Genomic DNA, 19,773 nt, shown 5'->3' on the forward strand with positions numbered 1-19,773 from the left:
AGTCAGAGTGTGTAGGACACTTCACTTCAGATCCAGGGGTGGAAGTTAAATCTTTCCTCTGGATTTATAGCAGTCTTTCCTGCCCAGATCAGGGGGGCTGGACCTGTTGATCTCATGAGGACCCTTCCAGCCCTAAACTTCTGTGTGTGTGTGTGTGGGGGGGGTCATCATTCAGGCAGGGGAGTCAAAGGCAGCCAGATGTGATGCTCAGCTTTGTGTGCTATTGTATGCTTTTGGCTATAAAATCTGGCATTCTTATAGCCATGCTAACCTCATGGGCTTCTGCAGCTCTGGTGGACCTTTGACTTTTTTTGACAGGCTCTAGACATCCTTCATACCCTCTGTGGCACTGAGAACATGCAGGGCACTGGTGCAATATCCTTGCAAAGGTTCTCTGTCTCAGAGTGAATTTCACCCACAATAGCTAAAGGATGACAAAGCCATGGATGATGAGAAGCACAGGTTTATAAAGAACTCTTGCAAAACAAGCTTGATTGATTTTTAATAAAAAATAGAATGAATAAATTAGGGCCTGAAGAGAAACTAGTACACAGAATAATATATTGGAATTCCAGAAAAGCATCTGAAGCTTTACACTCAAAAATAATTTATATCAGCTGAGACATGAGCACTGTCACTAGGAATGAAAAATGACTGATGGAGAGTAATGAAAGTGTAGTAATAAACAGCAATATATCAAGTTGTAAGGTGATGTCTAAGGAGGGTCAGTGTTAGGACTGGACTTACTAAACATGCTTATTAAAGATCTAAAACACGTTAATAACATTTACCAACAACACTAAATTGGGGTGAGCTGCACATGCCACTGAGAACAATACAAAGGGACAGAGAGATAGCAACAAAGGAAAGGCACAAGTGGCCCTTGGCCTTTGGGTTTATACTTCATTTTCACTCAGGCAAAACTTCCACTGGTTTCCAGAATAAGGACAGAAGAAAAAAAATGAAGATTTTGGGATCTGGTCCTCTCTTACCAAGTTAAATGTTTTTGTGATCTCACAATACAAACATGATCAGGGTGACATGCAAATTAAGCTGCCCTGCCCTGCCCTGCCCTGCCCTGCCCTGCCCTGCCCTGCCCTGCTTGGGAAGTGGGTTAGGGCACAGTGATCAGATGCTGGAAGTAAGTGTTCATTTCAGATAAACCCCAAGTGTAGTGGTAAAATTCATGTTGTGTGTAACCCCAGTGGGGCTTCTGCCTGAGATCAATCTGCTCTGGCATGGAAATTCATATGAAGTTGCCATTAATTATTGCAGTGATTTGTTCCTCTCTTGCAATTCTTCCAGAGCTAAAGCTGTCTCCCATTATAACAGAAAAATGTCCTTGCATCTGAAGCTGGGCTGGGTCTTTTCCATCTCTGGGCTCCTCAGCACTGCCTTGGACATTACCTCCCAAAAGGAAATCAGATTTGTGCTCAGGCATTTCCTGCCAGCAATTATCCAGTATTTCAAATGTGCACAAATGAACTTCCCACAATCTCAACTCTAATACAGCTAACACCATCACTTTTGTTTAACCTGATTTAAGTGTCTCATTTAGATGTGGGGTTTTTGGTTGTGGCCATGTTGGTCTAAGGACATAGGCAGGCAAGGTTCTTTGAGTAGATGTGATATCTTTTATTAGACCAACTGAGTAGTTGGAAAAAAGTTCTAACCAAGCTTTTGGGCACAGTCACCCTTCTTCAAGCATAGGGAGTCTCTGCTGTTCTGAATTCCAAGAAATGAGAGACGCTAAAAGTGTGACAGGATGTCAGTGAGAATGTAAATAGGTAGAAATTAGGAAGGCAAAAGGTAAAGCAGGGAAGGGAGGGGGAAAAAAGCAGGGGGGAAAAAAAGCCAAAGGTGAGTCTAAGAGACTAAAGGAAAGCTGATTCAAGGTAGAAAAGAGGAAATGAACAAGGAAATAGCTGGAAATTAGGAAGACAAAAAGCAGAAAAGGAGGGGAGAGGAGGGGAGAAAAGGGAGTGTGGGGAAAGCAAAGCGTAAAAGGTCAGGTCTTGCAGGTATGTGGTGAATCAGATGTCAGGCAGGTTGTAATGTGTCATAAATCAAATGTCTATACCGAGTCCATGATTTTTTTTATCTAGTAGATACAAAAATCTAGTAGATACTCCCCTTGTACTCGGCCTTGGCGAGGCTGCAGCTGGAGTACTGCGTCCCGTTTTGGGCTCCACAATTCAAAAAGGATGTGGAGAAGCTTGAGAGAGTCCGGAGAAGAGCCACGTGCATGATCAGAGGTCAGGAAAACAGACCTTACGACGACAGGCTGAGCACCATGGGGCTCTTTAGCCTGGAAAAGCGCAGGCTCAGGGGCGATCTGATGGCCACCTATAAGTTTATCAGGGGTGACCACCAGGATCTGGGGGAACGTTTGTTCACCAGAGCGCCCCAAGGGATGACGAGGTCGAACGGTCACAAACTCCTGCAAGACTGTTTCAGGCTGGACATAAGGAAGAATTTCTTTACTGTCCGAGCCCCCCAAGGTCTGGAACAGCCTGCCATTGGAGGAGGTTCAGGCACCTACTTTGAACCCCTTCAAGAGTAAACTGGATGCTTATCTTGCCAGGATCCTGTGACCCCAGCTGACTTCCTGCCCTTTGGGTGGGGGGCTGGACTCAATGATCTCCCGAGGTCCCTTCCAGCCCTGATGTCTATGAAATCTATGAAACCTATCATTTATGAAGTGAAGTTTGCAGGCTTGTCTACAAAAGGTGTTTTGTAAATTGTGTAAGTTCCCTTTGAGGATTAGAACTGCGAGAGTGGAGAGGAAGTGGTTGTCTTGTGACAGATGTGCCTCCACAGGTAGTTAGGTATTCTTGTCTTTGATAGATTTTTGGTGTGCGTTCATTCTGGTGCACAGTTGTTGTTTGGTTTCTCCTACATATTTTCCATCAGGCAATTTGGTGCACTGGATGAGATGTATAACATTTCTGGAGATGCAGGGGTAGCTGGTTTAATTACGATTTGGTGGTTGGATCTTAGAGATTCTAAGGCCCTTCTTTCTGAGAGGGAGAAGTTGTTATAGTGGTGTTTGTTGTTGAGTATTTCATTGTTCATTCTTTCTCTGAAGCAGTTAATGTAGCAATCAAGGTTTGAATTACATCCACTGTTAGGTGTCCAATTTGAGGGTTTTTTGGATTTTCTGGCATCAGTTTTTTCATCAATGTTGTCACAGGATGAATTAGTGTTGAAAGTGGATTCCTTTTGGTTGTGGAAATATTCCTTCAGAAGGAGGTGTTGAAAAAAATCTTCTAGCTCTCCACATTGTAGTATTTTATCTGGGTATTTTTCTGGACAGAAATTAAGGCCTTTGGAGAAGACAGATTTTTTCAGCTTGGATAAGTGTGTGCATGGAGTGATTGATAATATTAGAGGATTGATTGATTCCTTCTGTTTCATCGAGTATGATGTTGGAGTGTTGTATGGTATTGGAGGTGTTCTTCTGTCATTTAGATGTATAGATTCATTTAATCTGAGTCTAAATTCTTCAAGTGCTCTAAGCTTCAAGTAGCTTTTGCATTACACTAGAATAATATTTGCTTATTTTTATGGGCTTTAGGTAGAAATTGAGCTCAGAATAACCCTCGTGATCCAGACATGCCAAGATTTGAGTAGATCTGCAGCCAGCTGTGGTTTTGATCCAAAGTCCACTGAAGTGATTGGAAAGACTCCCATTGAGCTTTGGATTAGACCCCTGTGGTTTAGGCCCAGCATTAATTAAAAGGAAGTAATACTGTGATGAAATATGCTCCACTGGAAGGAATCTTTTCTTATGCTCTTTATATCTGATTCTACTCCAAGCTTTATCAGTTCTTAATGCAAAGCCCATACACCTTGTGACCTCCGGAAGGCTGGTGGCTATTTCACACTGACGGGCTCTACATTATACTGATGGCTCTTCCTCTAGTCAACAGGGAATGAGCTGGCCGGCATAGGGGTAACCTGTATTTTCAGGTTAGCAGTGTGCCCTTGTTGCCAATAACGCTAACAGCATTATTGGCAGTATTATAGTCTGTATTAGTAGGAATGTTGCCAGCAGATGGAGGGAAGTAATTATTCCCCTCTATTCTGCACTGCTTAGGCCACATCTGGAGTACTGTGTCCAGTTTTGAGCTCCCCACTATAGAAAGGATGTGGACAAATTGGAGAGTCCAGCAGAGAGCAAAGAAAATGGTTTGGGGGCTGGGGTACATGACTTATGACGACAGGATGAAAGAATTGGGTTTATTTAATCTGCACAAGAGAAGACTGAGGGAGGATTCAATAGCAACCTTTAAATACCTGAAGGGTGGCACCAAAGAGAATAGAGCTAGGCTATTCTCATGGTAACAGATGACAAAACAAGAAGCAGTGGTTTCGAGTTGCAGCAAGGGAGGCTTAAGTTCGATACTAGGAAAAACATTCTCATTAGAAGACTAGTGAAACACTGGAACAGGTTACCTGGCTGGAATGATCTAGTTGGGGATCGTCCTGCTTTGAACAGGGGGTTGGACTAGATGACCTCCTGAGGTCCCTTCCAACCCTAATTTTCTATGATTTTATGATTTTCCATCACACTGATTAAATAAACTAACAACAACAAGTCAGCTCCCACCCAGTTTGGCCTTGAGGGTCAATGAGGGTAATTAAGGCCACAGTAACACAAATAACTGGAACTTGGAAACCTGGGCCATGTGTAGATGAAACAAGGAGCATGTGTCCACAATGATTTAACGTGTGTTAAATGCTTTCGCACTGCTTTAATGGTGTTGGTGTTTGCATGCATCAGCAGTGTATTGTGCAGTAATTCCAGCTGCTGTAGCAAATTTGGCGGTGTAATACGCCTTAAATGACTTGAAGCACAGCCAGCTATAACTCCTCCATGTTCCAGTTTGCTGACCCACAGCCCTGGAGGCTCTGCAGGAAGCCTGTGCAGGCAGCCTGACAGCAGCCCAGGAAGGCAGGCTCTGCCCCTTCCTCCTCCCCCCGAAAAGCAGCGAGCCTGATCTTTTTTCCCCCTCCCCTGGAGCCTGCCTGCCTGTCTGAGCTGCATGGGACCCAGTGCTTCCCTCCATGGCTGCAGTACCCCCTTGGATGGCCTGAGCTGGGTGCCTGTGGGCAGGTGCCACCTGGGGACTGCTGCTATGGAAGAAAGCACCAGCCCCTCCCCCACAGTCCAAGGACCACTCCACCCACCAGCAGCTCATCCTCCCCTTCCCGCTGCTGGAGAGGCAGGTAGGTACATGGGTATGTGCATGACACGGGGGTTTACTTGACCCTATTTGAAGCAGTATTTTAAAAAACCCACTGCTTCAATTTAGGGCCCCCCTTTCATCTACACATGCACCTGAGCATTCCAGGATGAATAAATGCTTTGAAGATGGGTCTGGACTTTTCCAGGCTGTGAACCACATTTTAATACAGAGATTTTCTCATCTCACATTAGCTATAACTTGGATAATTTCTCCTCTTCTCCAGCATGGGGGTCGGACCTGATGATCTGTTTAGGTCCCTTCCAACCCTAAGCACTATAAAACTTTGACGCATATAGGCAAACAGCATCCATACAATAACAGGGACACAATCTTGAATGACATGGCTATTAAGTGCTAGGAAAGTACCAGTGTGCTTTTAGCAATCTACTATGCAACGCACTTCTTGGACAACAGACAAGAACCCCATAAACCACAGTATGAGAGCTTCAGCTTCAGCTCTTCTGGGAACAAAGGACACTCTTAAAAGGATGTAGCTGAATTATTCTTTAACCAACAGCAGGCACTGCACATACAATGCACAAGAGATTTGTGCTTTATTGCAATAAGCGCAAATTTGATGGGTCTCTCTCAGAACACAGGGCCCTGCAGTGTGTGTGGAGGGCAGAGGAGCAAGGGCACTGTTTGTGCTTGCACTTTATCCTAAAAGAAGCCGAGAGGAACTGGGTCTCTGAGGAATCCTGTGCCCCTTCTGCTTCCCTGGGGTCCTGATTCCTGGTAGTGCTAAGCACCCAGCACCCCAGGCCAAGTCAATGGAAACAGCAGGTGTTCAGCATCTCTAGAATCCAGGCTTCTGGGACTGAACCCTGCTGTGAGCTTCCTCTGGGGGCTGGGCTCCACTCCTGCCCTCAACCTGGGCTACGCCCATTCAACACACTCTAGCCTACATGATTAACACACTTAGAAACTTACATTACATTACTCATGAGCCAGGGAGCACATTTACATCCCTCTCCCTCCAGCATGTTTCATAGGCATTTAAAAGGAAGTTTTGCAAGATGGGCTTTAAATACCTGTCAAGTCACATGGCACCAGGACATCATAAATACTGCCACCTGTCAGGTAACTTCTAGTTCAGGACTGCAGAGCCCCATATTGTGTTAGACCCAATTAACACATAGGGAAAATGAGGCATTTAGAAACTGAAGTAACTCCTCCAGCTGGACCCAGCCACCTCTCCACTGAACCTGCACTTCCCATGCTTTGAAACGTAAGGCTTCCCCACAATTTATATCTAGATCACACTCTGGGCTACTATAATCCCAGGACATAGCATGTCTCCCTCCTATTGCAGCATGCTCAGACTCAACCATTGTAAGCATGCTTTTAACCCCTCTTCCCTCTCATGCAGGCTTCAGTACAAGGGACTTCTCATCCTAGGTCTTATTTTCATAGACAGATGGGTGGACAGAACTCAGGGCTCATCTATTCCAACCCCAGCAAATCAGCTGTAGATACAGGTGGTGCAAGCTGTTCAGGGGCAGGAGAGAAGAAAAGCAAACCTGTTGAGATGGTGCATGCACACACACAAAAACAACTATGAGATTTAGTAAGCAGGCAGGGTCAAGCATTCCATTAACAAGTACTGCCAGGGACACTCAGCCTGCTCCGTGCCTTCACCTGCAAACTCTTACCCATCTTCATTAAAGGCAAGTACTGCTGGCTTCCCAAATAGAAGCTGCTTGGAAAGGGACATAACTGTCAGGAAAAGTACCACAGTGGCTGCTGCATCAGGAGAAGGAAAAACCTATGTGACGGTGGGAAGGTGAAAATGCAAAGCATGTCTCATTTCGCTGTGTGTTGCCCTTCTCAATGTGTGTGGCAAGAGATGAAGGAGAGAATCTAAGCAGCTGCTTGTGGTGTGGTGTCAGCAAGATGTGCTTGATCTCTGACTCTTGCCCACGGCTGCATGATCCAACCAGCTAACTCACGGAAGTAGCTCTGACGCACAGGTGTCACACATGGTGAAAAAAGCAGCCTCATGCAGTCGGAGCAGGGCTTCTGGCACAAACAGTCAGAGCAGAGGAGCTGTCTGTGGAACCTGTGCAATAAACCGTTTCCCAGAAACTCCCAAGCTCAGAGATACACTGGCCATATTTGGGCACCCACACTGATCGCATGTGAGGTGGACCGCAGGAAAACTTCCTGGTCCCCCTTGTTTGGCCTTCCTGATTCTTGTCTCCATCACTCTCTCCATCTGCTCACTTCCCTTCCCCATTGCTCCTTAGCTGTTCCCATGCAGAAGCTCTGTAGGATGCTTACACAAGATTACTTGGCATTACACAACATGCTCCTCTAGGCACAAGGACCAATTTTTTTGCATGGTCCTTTGCACAACAGAGGGATCCTTGTCATAACACAAACTAATGTGATTAGAGTGGAATGTAGGTTTCCTGGCGAAGCTGACTCTTCTTTTCGATACAGGAAACATCACAAAAGATTCCAAGTTCCAGGGCAGAGCATAGTGCTTACACAGGCTGTGGCACTTTGCAGATTTAAAATAGCTGCTGTATCTGCTCCCTGGTAAAGAAGAGACAGAAGCTTAATAGATTTGAGCTGCTGAAACCAAATGTTCAGACACAAATCCTGAGATTCGTATGATCCACAAGGACAGGGGTCAGCAATCCTGTATGAGTAGCAGATAGATGTTTGTGATCCAGCCCTTGATTTCTTGCACTGCCACAAGCCCCTCCATAGCGCCCCGCTCCACAGCACCTGAGCTCCCTACTGTCATCTCTAACATGCACCATCATCTCTGCCATCTGTGTTGTGAACTGCTGATTCCCACAAATTCAACAGTGAGGGTAAGCAGCCTGTGAGAGAGAGCTACAGAGAGGGGCACCACAGTGGGGACTGGCAGGATGGTGTAGGCTAGAGAAGGGGCATGTCTTGGTTTGAGCTGCACATCCCCAATTCCCTGTGCTACCATGGATCAGACTGATTCTTCACAGGTGGATCTGATCATTTAATTGACTGGGTTCAGCTTGTGAGCTGTAGGGTGCTGACCCTGCACAATGGTGTTTCTTTAATACTACCTGGGTAGTTTTATCCATTAAGACACTGGGCCTAGATGCCTAACACTGTAATCTGCCTTTGCAGATCTGGGCCGCAAGCTTCATCTTCACTACCTCTGAGCCATGTCTAGAAGTATGTCCTGGCTGCTCACTGCTGCTCCATGCACGTAAGTTTCCACAAAGGAGGAACCTTTAGGATGGTGCTGAGGTTACTCCAGAATCTCTCTCATGCTGTCTGTCTCAGATGCCCTAAAGCAGATACGTGGCATCATTTCCAGGATGCCCATGGGATGGAAGCAAGTAGGCAGGGGTATGCTTCATGGCACCACTCCAGGGCACAGTATAAAGGAGGCGAAGACAGTCCCTCTTCTCTTCTGCTCTCTTGTTAACCTGGAGAGTTCTCCTCCAACACTACTTAGCAGCCTAAGAAGTAATTAATTATTTGGGGGCCTGGTATTGCATGTCCAGCTTGATAAACCTGAAGATGCCCTTATTTTTACGGAGTACTGAGCACTAGGCCTGTGCAAAGGGGCTAGTATTCGCTTTAGATTCAGCTGATTCGGTGGACAGTGATTCGATTTGGTGATTCAAATCACTGTCCCAAATGGATTCAGCCGAATTTGATTTGGAGATTTGGCTGCCGCTGAATCGCTGAATCAGACAGGTCCCATTCCCTGCCCACTCTCCCAGTCCTGTTAATGGCTGCCCTGCCTAGCCCCACCGTCCAGGCAATCTAAAAAAAAAAAAGGCTCTGTACTCACCGGCTCCTGCCAGACAGGGGGGCAATCCTCACTGCCCCCACTGCATGGGGGGAGCTCTGCCATGAACCCTCAGAGGCCTTGACGGCAGCCAAAGATTGCAAGGCTTGGCCTTTTTTTTTTTTTTTTTTTTTTTTAAGTGCCAGGACACTGGGGCCGGGCAGGGCAGCCATTGACGGGGCTGGGAGAGCAGGTAGGAGTCATGGGGTGCTCAGGGGGGCTGGGACACCAGGCAGGGGATGGGGCCTGGTGGGGGTCCCCTCTCCCCTCCTTGAGCCCCCCTCCTATCCCCTACAAGCACAGAGCCTGGGTCCATCTCCCTGCGGCGGCGAGCGGGGACTGCCTAAATCTCCAGATCTTTTCTGATTCTTTTCTGAATCGATTTAGAGTCTTTGAACTGATTTGAACCTTTTTATCAGTCTCTTGATTCGATTTGGATTTGGAGATTCAGCCGCTGAATCGGGCCAAATCTCCTCCAAATTGAATCAGCAACCAAAGCTTTGCACAGCCCTACTGAGCACCTGTGCTGTTACAGTCAGGCCACTTTACAGTGTTTTAGACTGAGCAATCAAAAATGGAGCTACCCAAAATCATGTGACCAGCATTTTAAATGTTCGGAGTGCTTTCCCTATTCCCACTCTCCCAATTCTGTCACAATTCCCATAGTCTTTACTGCTTTTCCTTGGAGTCCCAGCAGCGGAATCGGGTGATATAGGAGAATCTCAGCTTTCATCAGAACAAGGTTTACAGCCCTTGTGGTGGTAGAGGAAAGTTTAAAAGCTTAATCAATAACACAAAAATGCAAGAGCAGAAGCTAAATTTAAAACATGTATTTTTAAACCATAATTTGCAAGTCAACCTCTATCTTTTAGGCTGGGTCTATCTTAGGACTTCTGAACACTGGAGAAGGCAGCACAGCATTTAACTAGTATTAATTCATTCTCCCTGATCTTTTAGAAGGCAGGTGTTACCTCCTTTCTGTGGCTGTGGAAAACAGAAACAAGGATAACTGAGTTTCCCAACATCCCAAAACAAGTCAATGTCGTAGCTATGATCTAAGGCCATGATGCCCTTCCAGTTCGATTGGCAGGAGACTAGACTCCATCTCCCCACAATGTCCCCACACTCCAACTGCACTATACTGTTCCTTTTATTTCAGGCCATGTCCTTCTACAGAGGGGTGTGATGACAGCAAGCAGAGACATCAAAGCAGGCGGTGGGGAGGTAACATGTGCTGATTCATTGCCTGAGCTGCTGGAGAGGAACAGTTTCCTGCTCAAGTACAGGATATCTGTAGTTTATTGTGCAAGTTCTCTGCTGCATTAGAATCTCCCCATGGAGGAGTAAAGCTAAGGTAAATGGCATTAGGCCAGGTATCTGTCAGCACAACAGACAACTGGCAGATCTGCAACTGGTGTCATAACCGGCACAGCTGACTGAGGATCTGTCATTGATATCAACTGCAGATGTATACTTAACATTTATGAAAAGTATTTTAATTATTAGGGGGTGGAGAGGGTGGGCCCTAAGAATGATTCCTTCCTTCTACTGCTCTCAGAGCTCATGCTCATAAGCTTTGACTCTTAGTCAATGACCAGTTGACCGTGCAAAGTTTGGATGGCTCAGAGAAGATAGGATTATACTTATCCCCTCTTTATCCAAATAATTGGAATCTCTAGGGTTTCTGGTAAGGCTAGAAATGTTGCAAGATGCAGGCTTCTTGCAGGAATTAACATACAAAATTTTGGCACTCCTGCAGCAACCATTCCCGTGGCATGTTAACACATCCACTTGAGGACATGGAAATAATAATAATAATAATAATAATAATACTATATTCTGCTTCCACAGCCCAGAACACCACAGCAGTCTCTTTGTTATGTGGTGTGAAGATATAGACCATCATTGCAATACTCCCTTATGAGAGACAGTGCCAGGAGATGCATCTGGGGAAAGATATAGCCATTTTTATGCTTGAATTAAAGGAGAATATTGACCACTGCCATTCCAGAAGCAAATACAATAAAGAGAAACCTGGTTTAAAAATGCATTATTGTCACCCCACTTGTTATGTTCTAGCAGCAAATCTCTGGTTAACTGCAACAAGTGTGATAACTTCCAAAGTTTCAGTGATACACGCATGTGACTGAATTTGTTGCCATTCACTGGTCACCACCCCTCAGTTCCAGGCTGCAGAAACTTTAAAATAGAACATGAACAATTGTAGACAGGGATTCTTTATTAAAATAAACAATGGATACTCCTAACTGACACAGGCTGTGCTGGCCCATGAGCAGATAGCTGCTTCAAAAGCACCGCAGTACTAGAGACAGCAATGGCTGAGCCCAAGCCAATGCTACGTTAATTGTGACTAAAAGGTCAGCTGGGGGCCACTGGAGTTGAGACAGTATCTTTTGCTGTACCCCATGTATAAACTATGGCATGTACTCATTATTATGTAGGTTGGGAAAGTAAAATGTCCATTGGGAAAAAGATGAAATCCAAATTAATCCGAGCTAATTCCACTGGCTGCCGAGGACATGTAATATATTAACCATTCAGTTCTCACTCATCTTGCATATGCTGAAGTTGTTACAAAGGGCAAGCTAACAGGACAGCGCCTGCCACCTCCGTTCATTTGGTTTGGGGAGGAAGAGAAATTTGGAGGAAGGTTAATTCCTTTTTATCTCTTTGGCTCTCCTGATGAGATTCAGTTCATCCTATCAAGGGAATGATTTTAATTAGTATGGACTATGGATGGGAGGCAGCTCAGGGCTGTGACCATAAGACATGCTCATGTGCAATGTTTCTAGCAATCCAGCTAGTAAGCTCAAGCACCAAATGACAAAGCATGTCATACATGTTAGTAGTGCTGTCAGAGGGTGGAGGAGCAGGGCCCTGCTCATTTCACTGCCTCATTTTAGTTCCAACATGACATTCTTTATCCTTGATACAGCCTGTTCTTCAAATCAATTATAAGTAGCACCGGGACACTTGGGGCTTCTTCCCATCTCTTTGACTGTCCTCACAGACATCTAGGATTGCTTTGCAAAGTCACTGCCACTCCCCTCCCCTTTTGCCTCACCAGCCAATAGCACTTTTAAATCCTCTGTTGATTTTCATTATCAGGCTCACTTTTTCCCCAAGAATGGCTTTTTCCTTCTCCCAAGTGCTCTGTGTAAGTGTAAGTGACCTCCAAAGGCAGCCTGTGCAGTTCTTTCTCACCAATCACTAGTAATTAAATGGTTCATTCCCTTCAGTTTTACCTCCAACAGCTAGTGCCTATTACAGTACCACTGCCTTGCCCACACTAGGATTTTAACATGTGTTTTTACCACGTGTCAGCCAGTGCACATTTTCCCTACTGCAGTCAAAGCCAATGGACTTAATCCTCAGGTATTATGGTCTGAACCACACACAGCTCAAATGCCAAGTGTGTGTTTTTCCCTGTTCAAAGAACCCTCTCACAATATCAGCTCCCGTATCACCCTAATCTCTGTCCTTAGCACAGGGACTGTAGCATGGAGGGAAAAGGGGTGTAATGTCCCAAATCTCCAGCGATTCCCAGCTGCAGGAATGGGCCCCTGACCCAGGCATCTTGAGGATGCTTTCCAATAGGTCAGATGCAGGATCAGTGGGACCTAAAGGTAGCTTAAAGCCACCATTGCCCATGGAAGCTCAGATGCAGCCCTGAATTTGGTCCAAAGACATTTCTTCTCTTACTTCCCCAAGGAATCCAAACACTGTACCTCAGACCTCAGGTTTTTCTGATCTCACCATCACACCACAGGTACTCCCTCTCTTCCAAAGAGGATAGAGTGGATCAAGACCTGTTTTGCCTACTAGAAAGAAAATAGGAAGAAAGGAATAAAAGAAAATGGCTAAAGCTTTCAGCTCGTCTCCTCACAGCTGAGTAGAGCAATAAAGGGCACACAGCAGTTTATTTGCTCCACAGTTTACCTTTACCTTGGCATGGTTCTGTCAGAGGACAAATGGCAACCTCTCTAGCTGGCTTCCATCACTCTGCCTTTCCCTCCCTTGTGCCCTTTCTGTAGCTATTTCTCATCTCTGCTCCCCAGAGACCAAAGTTTGTCCAAGGACTTTGCTGTTGGCCTCAGAGGGGCTATTTCCCTAGGAAGCCAAAGTATCGCACTGGTTTCATGCATATGTCTAGTAGAAGTATGAAATATTACAAGAAATTTAGATTTATCAATCCAGACAGACTGACCTCTTTTACCGTGACTATAAAAGCTATGAATGATGCAATCCATCAATGGGCCGACAGAATCTACTTTGACTGAGGACCAGGCAATTTTGTACCACTCAGGCGGCATGCCAATTCCATAAGTAATCTACTGGTTTTATTAAAAAGACAGCCTGAGGAGGGCACATCTCCCTATTCTTTTTCTTCTTCACCCCCTCCCACATGTCAGCTGCAGGACACTTACAAATGAATTTTGAATTGATGGTGGGTGACTCATTAAAATTAATTATGGCCATAATTAGGAACATACAGGGAAAAGGCCATAGGAAAAATGGCTCATTGAAAGATATTTTCTATAGTAACATTTTAGATTGAACAAAAAAAAGGCAGCCATTTTTTAAATTTAAATAATCAAATTGTTGCTTCCCATAGTACTGCAGGGCTTTTAAACTGGGGTAAAATTGATAGACAAGGCATTTAAGAGGAAACCAAGTAGTGCCAGAAATAAATGAGGTTTTCCATATACCATAAATGGATCCATTTTCACGGTATTAATACAGTACATTACTACCAGGGAACATATTCTGCAGAAGGCTCCATTCCAGTCTCACACCTTTCCATTAGAATACCTGGCTCTTGGATGTGAAATGAAAATATTTCCACATATGATCTGTGCAGCTGATCTCAAGGTATGGACAGACATAAGAGCTACACAGGTGTTAAATTATACCAGTATAAAATACTCCAAGATAACTGTTGGGTTTCTGCTCTTACAGAAGTATAGAAAAAAACCATTATAACTTCAAACCTGTTTCATTCAGGATTAAAGATGCAGCAATTTACCTCATAAATCACTGTAGGAGCAGAGATATGCTACAGTTGAACAAGAACAGCTGATATACAGCCTAAAGCAGCGATTCCCCTTCCTCTTTTATAACAGTTAAAGTTATGTCTGTCCAAACCGTCAACTTCTCCCACTGAGATGACACCTTGAGCCTAGGCTTTGCCTTCAGGAGCATATAAACATCCTAGCAGTAGAAGTATCCCTTTTTCCTTCCTTGCCTAAGTGTGCTAAAACAATGCCACTTGAACAAAACTTGCCAAGCTACTATGTACACTGTAGCACGGCTCTGTGTGTGCCTGTCACTTTAAGGACCTGGAGCCAGCAGCCGCCAGGTGCCTAATGAGGGCAGCCATTTTAGATTCAGGGCTGCCCATATAAACAAGGCAGTTCTGCTGCTGGGTGAAGGCAGCAACATTGTCTGGTTGGGGGGCGGGGAGGGGGGCTGCTGATATCATCTGGAGGTAAGGGATAGTAAGGAGGCTCCTGGTCCTGGCTATGACCTAAAACTGCACCCTGCTGGGAGTGGGTGGCTTGGTGGGGCTCTCAGTGGTGTGGGAGCCCCCAGGAAATGCCAGGCCAGTTACCAAGGCTGGGGTCCCTTAACCCTATCTCCTACCTTTGAGTGGGTCAGGACATTGGTAGGAGAGGGGGCCAGGTACATCAATGGCCACCTGAGGAAGGAAGCCCCAGTACCCTGAGTAGAAATGGGTGATGTGTAAGATCACAGGGTACCACCATGGCCTGCTGCCCTGGGGGGGGAGTGAGTCCCCTGTGAGACCCTGGAGCACCAGGCATGGTGTGAGGTACCCTAGCTCCCCATGTCCAGAAAGGTGGACCTGGGGAGAGTGTGTGGCTAGTGAGGCTGGAGGTAGAGTGCCCCCTCAACTGGCCCATGCTGGGGCCAGGACTGAGAAGATCAAAAGGGCTAGGTGCCCACCATGAGAGGCACCTAGAGTCATGGGTCTGGGACCCTGCCCAGCCTTGGAGGTGGGGCCAGGACCTGTATATGGCTGAAGGTCCCGAGTGGGGACCGTGTCTGAGAGGGGAGCCAGCTACAAGGAGCTCAGTAACCCAGATGAAAGCAGTGTAGGCTGCTGGAATGGAGGGATCTAAGGAGGGTTCTGGAGCCTAGTGTGGGGCTGGTGTGCTTGTGAACATTGAGATGCTACCTGTGAGGCCTGGGCTGCATTGTAGGGGAGGAAAGGTACTGCAGATAGTGCCCCCTGACATCAGGGCAGGAAATGGGCAGCTTCCTGCTTAACTAATATATATTAAATAATTAAGATCAAGGCGTGGCAGGAAAGAATGCAGGTGGGCAGGCCACACAGATAAGCCCCAAGCTGGCCCCCTATTACATACATAATAAGAAGCTTTTCAGATCAGAGAACATTTCCCCTAAATCTCTGAAGATTCAAATGCCTAGCATTTTCCCACATTTAAGGACATGTTTTCTTGCAGGGATCGGATGGGTTCTTGATCTCTTCAGCTGCTAGCACAAATATCATGTCAACTTCTAGACCGTAAATAATGTGATTTGTTTTGCACCCTGATCATCGGCTCTATTACACAGCATGCAGACTGAGGACATGTGCAGTAAATTTGGTGGTAGTTACAATCGTACAGGTTAAAGCTGAGGAAGACCAGCTAGGTAAGCTCATCAGTCTCTACAGAGGTTATAGGATCTCCATTCATGGAAGTGTTGTGTTTTTTTTGTTTTTTGTTTTTTGTTTTTTTTTTAAGAGCACACTAGACAGACACCTGTCTGGTATGGTTTAAAGACCAGTGGTGCCAACTGCAAACTGGATGAGTTGTATAAGTTTAGTCCGCAGGAGCCACAGCAATTAATGCTGTCACCACTCCCCCACTGCCAAATTTCCAGGCCTATAGGAAGCTCCATGGGGTGGATCCAGTCCATGGGCTGTACCTTGGTTTAGATGGGGATGATACTGCCTTTAGCAGAGGATTAGACTACAAGACCTCCTGAGGTCCCTTCTAGCCTTACTATTCTGTGATCTCTCAGTACAGGACAGCTCCTCACATTCTCCAGTGCATGGGGCTAGTGGGAGCCCACTAACATTCAGTGACATTAGGGTACTAGCTTCTTCAGGCTCACTTGACAGTAGTTGGCCAATGCCTTCTTGTGAAGGGATACATTTTTCTCATTCCTTTCAATGGATGGGGTTTGGGGCTGAGATTCAGTCTGATGCTTCTTGCAGTGGTGGAAAAGATTGGCATGAAGCTCAGACACAGGAGGATGACCAGAGGGTGTACATTCCCAAAGCCTGCTGATTGGTGCCTTTTTTGAAGTTCAGTGACCTGACCTTTGCTTTCTGGGTCCCTGGAATGTCAAAGGGGCACTATCAAAATAAAAATTACACTTGAAATACAAACCCCCTTCTCTGGGCAGTATCTGATGTTATTAAGACTGACAAACCCAGCAGTGCAGAAAGATTCTCTCAACACCCACAGGCCATGCCTGATTAGTGAGCAGGCAGAGAATGGAGCTGCCTTCAGACCTCTATTGCTGGAGGACCAGGACGAAACATCATCCTAGACTGTCTGCTGCCTACCCACCTCAGATTGGAAGAGGCAGGGGCTATTCCACAGCCCAGTCTCAACCCTGCCTGAGCATGGACAGGGCTTGGTGGGCACCTGATAAGCTCTTCAGAGTATACATGTGCGCTGAGGCTGGAATATGTCCTTTGCTACTGTCACTGCTGGAGCAGACAGGCCCAAACACAGACTAAATGCCGGATCTACACAGGGAACAAGACTGACCAAACCTAGACTCAGCATGGCCTCCTGACTTGCAGTGTTGAATATCTTGGGTGTGCCCTCTCAGCTCAGACTAACACTAAGCACCACAGCAGGGCCAGTGCAAAGGACAGAAGGCCTCTTTTTAGTGACTGAAGATAGCTCATGGCTATGCAATTCCCTTGTTGCAGGGGTGTCAAATGTATAGCCTGCAGACCAGATCCAATCTATGGAGCCACATGTTCTGGCTCTCGGACTGACCCTGAATGCCACATGCAGAGCCAGTCTAGCATGTGGGCTGGACACAGGCACTGCTCATGGCACAAGGGCTTGGTCCAGGGTGCAAGCTGCATGTGGCAGCCTCATGGGACCAACCCTGTGTACTGGCTCTGGGGCCAGTCCAGATAGGGCTGTGCCAAAGCCACCATGCAAGGCTGTCCCGTAGGCCACTGCATGCATCCATACCCCAGGCTGGCCCCCTGTGGCATTAGCACCAGGTCCAGCCTATGCACCATGTGCTGGCCCCACCCCAGAGCTTGTGCTGCCTGCTCTAGTTCTGCACACAGACAGCCTGGGACCTGGTCTGGTGGGATGCTGCATGCAGTGTGCACCCCATGCTGGTCCCCTGGGCGGCAGGCTGCCAGGGACAGCCCACACACCACTTGCAGTACAAGCCCTGGAACCGGGTATTGTGGACTGCCTGATGTATACTGTGGACTGCATGTGGTTCCCCACCAAACTGGCCCTGGCATGGATAGATCTGGCCTACTGACTGGCCCATGGACCCTCACCCAGCCCATAGAGTTAGATGAGTTTGACTCCCCCCTCCCCATCCTTATTGGATTAGGAAACACCCCTTATGTACCTGGATGCCTGGATATTGTCTCCCCCTGGAAGTAGCATGTGTGACTTCCCACATCATCCCAAATGGTCCCTTGTATCAGTCAATTGTTTCTACTCTGGTAGAAGCCTTGGGTTATGCCCAAATGCAGCATTTGTTTCTAGGGTTAATTCATGCCTCCTTAAGAGCTGTAGAAAGGAGCCTGGGAGTTTGGGGGAATGGGAAACAAGCAAGTTCCCCTCAGACACATGGCATGGGATTGCAGCCCATCTAGAGAATCCAGACATTCTTACCAGTTATTGTTTTTACAGTTTGTGAACTTGGTTTTCTCTTTGGACCCATCCTGCCCAATAAGAAGAAGACAAATCAGCTTCACTTTGGCCCAGGAGTTCACTTCCTGACGCCCAGCTGCTAGCACACTGCTACTGTGTCTCAGCCACCAAAACTCTGTCTGCTAAATAGGATTAAATAAAGAAGTTCCCATTCCTGTTTGGGTAAGACTAAGACCTTTTATGATTTCCTTGGTGGAATGGGCAATGAGACTATGGAAAACTCTACAAAGCTGCGTTCATCAGTCGGGCTGTTGCAGAGAACCTCCCTGTTACTGCCTCACAGCCACATCTGTTCCACCATCCTGGATGCACCTAAACCTACTCTGACATTCACTGGTCCTCCTCTTCAATCCTTGAAGCTCTCTTCAGTCATCATCATCATCAGTCCCTCGGAGTCAAGGATGACATTTGTCAGGCCTGATGGGTCCTCAGGTGACTGAGGAGCCTGGTTTTGGATATACACATTCTTTGGCAATGGGGGCATGTTGTTATGCAGGGGAGTGGAATTTGCATCCCTGGGTTGGTCTCCTTCTCCTTCCTCCACCACCACCGTTCTGCCTAAGTATCGAGTTGTTGGGCCTCGAAGTGGTGCATGCCTTAGTGGACCAGGTGGTGCCACACTGAATGGTCAGCAGCTTACTCCTCCCAGGCATTGGTGTTGATGCCTCTGAGCTTGAGGGTGACCTTGTGTGTGTCATTGTACCGTTTCCTTTGGCCGTCCTTTGAGCGTTGGCTAATGGAGAGCTGGGAAAAGAGAATCTGGCAAGGGAGGTGGTTCTTGGACAGTCCTTCCAGCTCTTTTCAGCACCCCTCACCCCATCAACACTCTCCAACATGTTTTGGTCTTACATGGCCCTGTTTACCCCACAACCTCTCATGGCTACTTTAATCACCTTCTTCACTGCCCTGAGAACCAGACCTTCACTTGTCCCATGTGAAAAATCTCACAGTCGAAGCCAGGAGAGTCTGATTTTGTCTCCTTTGGGACTTCACACTGGCCTTTCCAGTGAGATGCCAGTAGCAAGGATTGCTGTTGCTGCCAGACTAGAGCACTTCACTGAGAACTCTGAGCTTGCCCCTTCACTGAGCACTTGCATCATCACTGGCTTCCTGCTAAGGGTCTTATTGCCTATAAAACTGCTCCCTGGCCTTTTAATTTAATGATTGCACTAATTGAAAAAGGGAACATTCTGGCAGTTACAATTTACCAATGCTGACTGACAAGCTATCTAGTGACATTCAGACCAGGGGTCATTCCATGACTTCAGTAGGCTGAGGGTTGGGACAAATCTCACCCACTTGCTCCATTTAAACAATTATTTTAAATGATCTGGGATAAGTGTCTGATGAGGGAATTAAGGACTTGAGGGTATACACTCAATTTAGGCAGAAGCGTTTTTCTGTTACATACAAGTAATAACCAGTCACCAAGAGAAGCCCTCTCCCCTCTGGCTGTTCAACAGGTCCTAGAATTATAAGGCAAATCTTCCTTACTAACCCAGAAACCTGATACATTTTCAATCAATTACTGGAGAGGTGTACAATGATTTTTGCACAAAAGACCAAGTTCCCACAATACGTCAAAATCCATCCTTTTCTAACAGTCTCTTTTCACCTCAGATCAGTTTTCACTGATAACTTCCATTAGAGACAGAGGGCCAGATTCTGATTTCACCTAAGCCAATATAAATCCAGTGTAAGTCCATAGACTCCAAGGTGCCACCCCAGCTACACTGTTCAGAGTTAGAGCTGTAAG

The sequence above is a fragment of the Crocodylus siamensis genome, chromosome 10 (genome assembly GCF_052110815.1).
Source record: "Crocodylus siamensis isolate JL-2025a chromosome 10, ASM5211081v1, whole genome shotgun sequence".
In the NCBI taxonomy this organism is placed as follows: domain Eukaryota; kingdom Metazoa; phylum Chordata; order Crocodylia; family Crocodylidae; genus Crocodylus; species Crocodylus siamensis.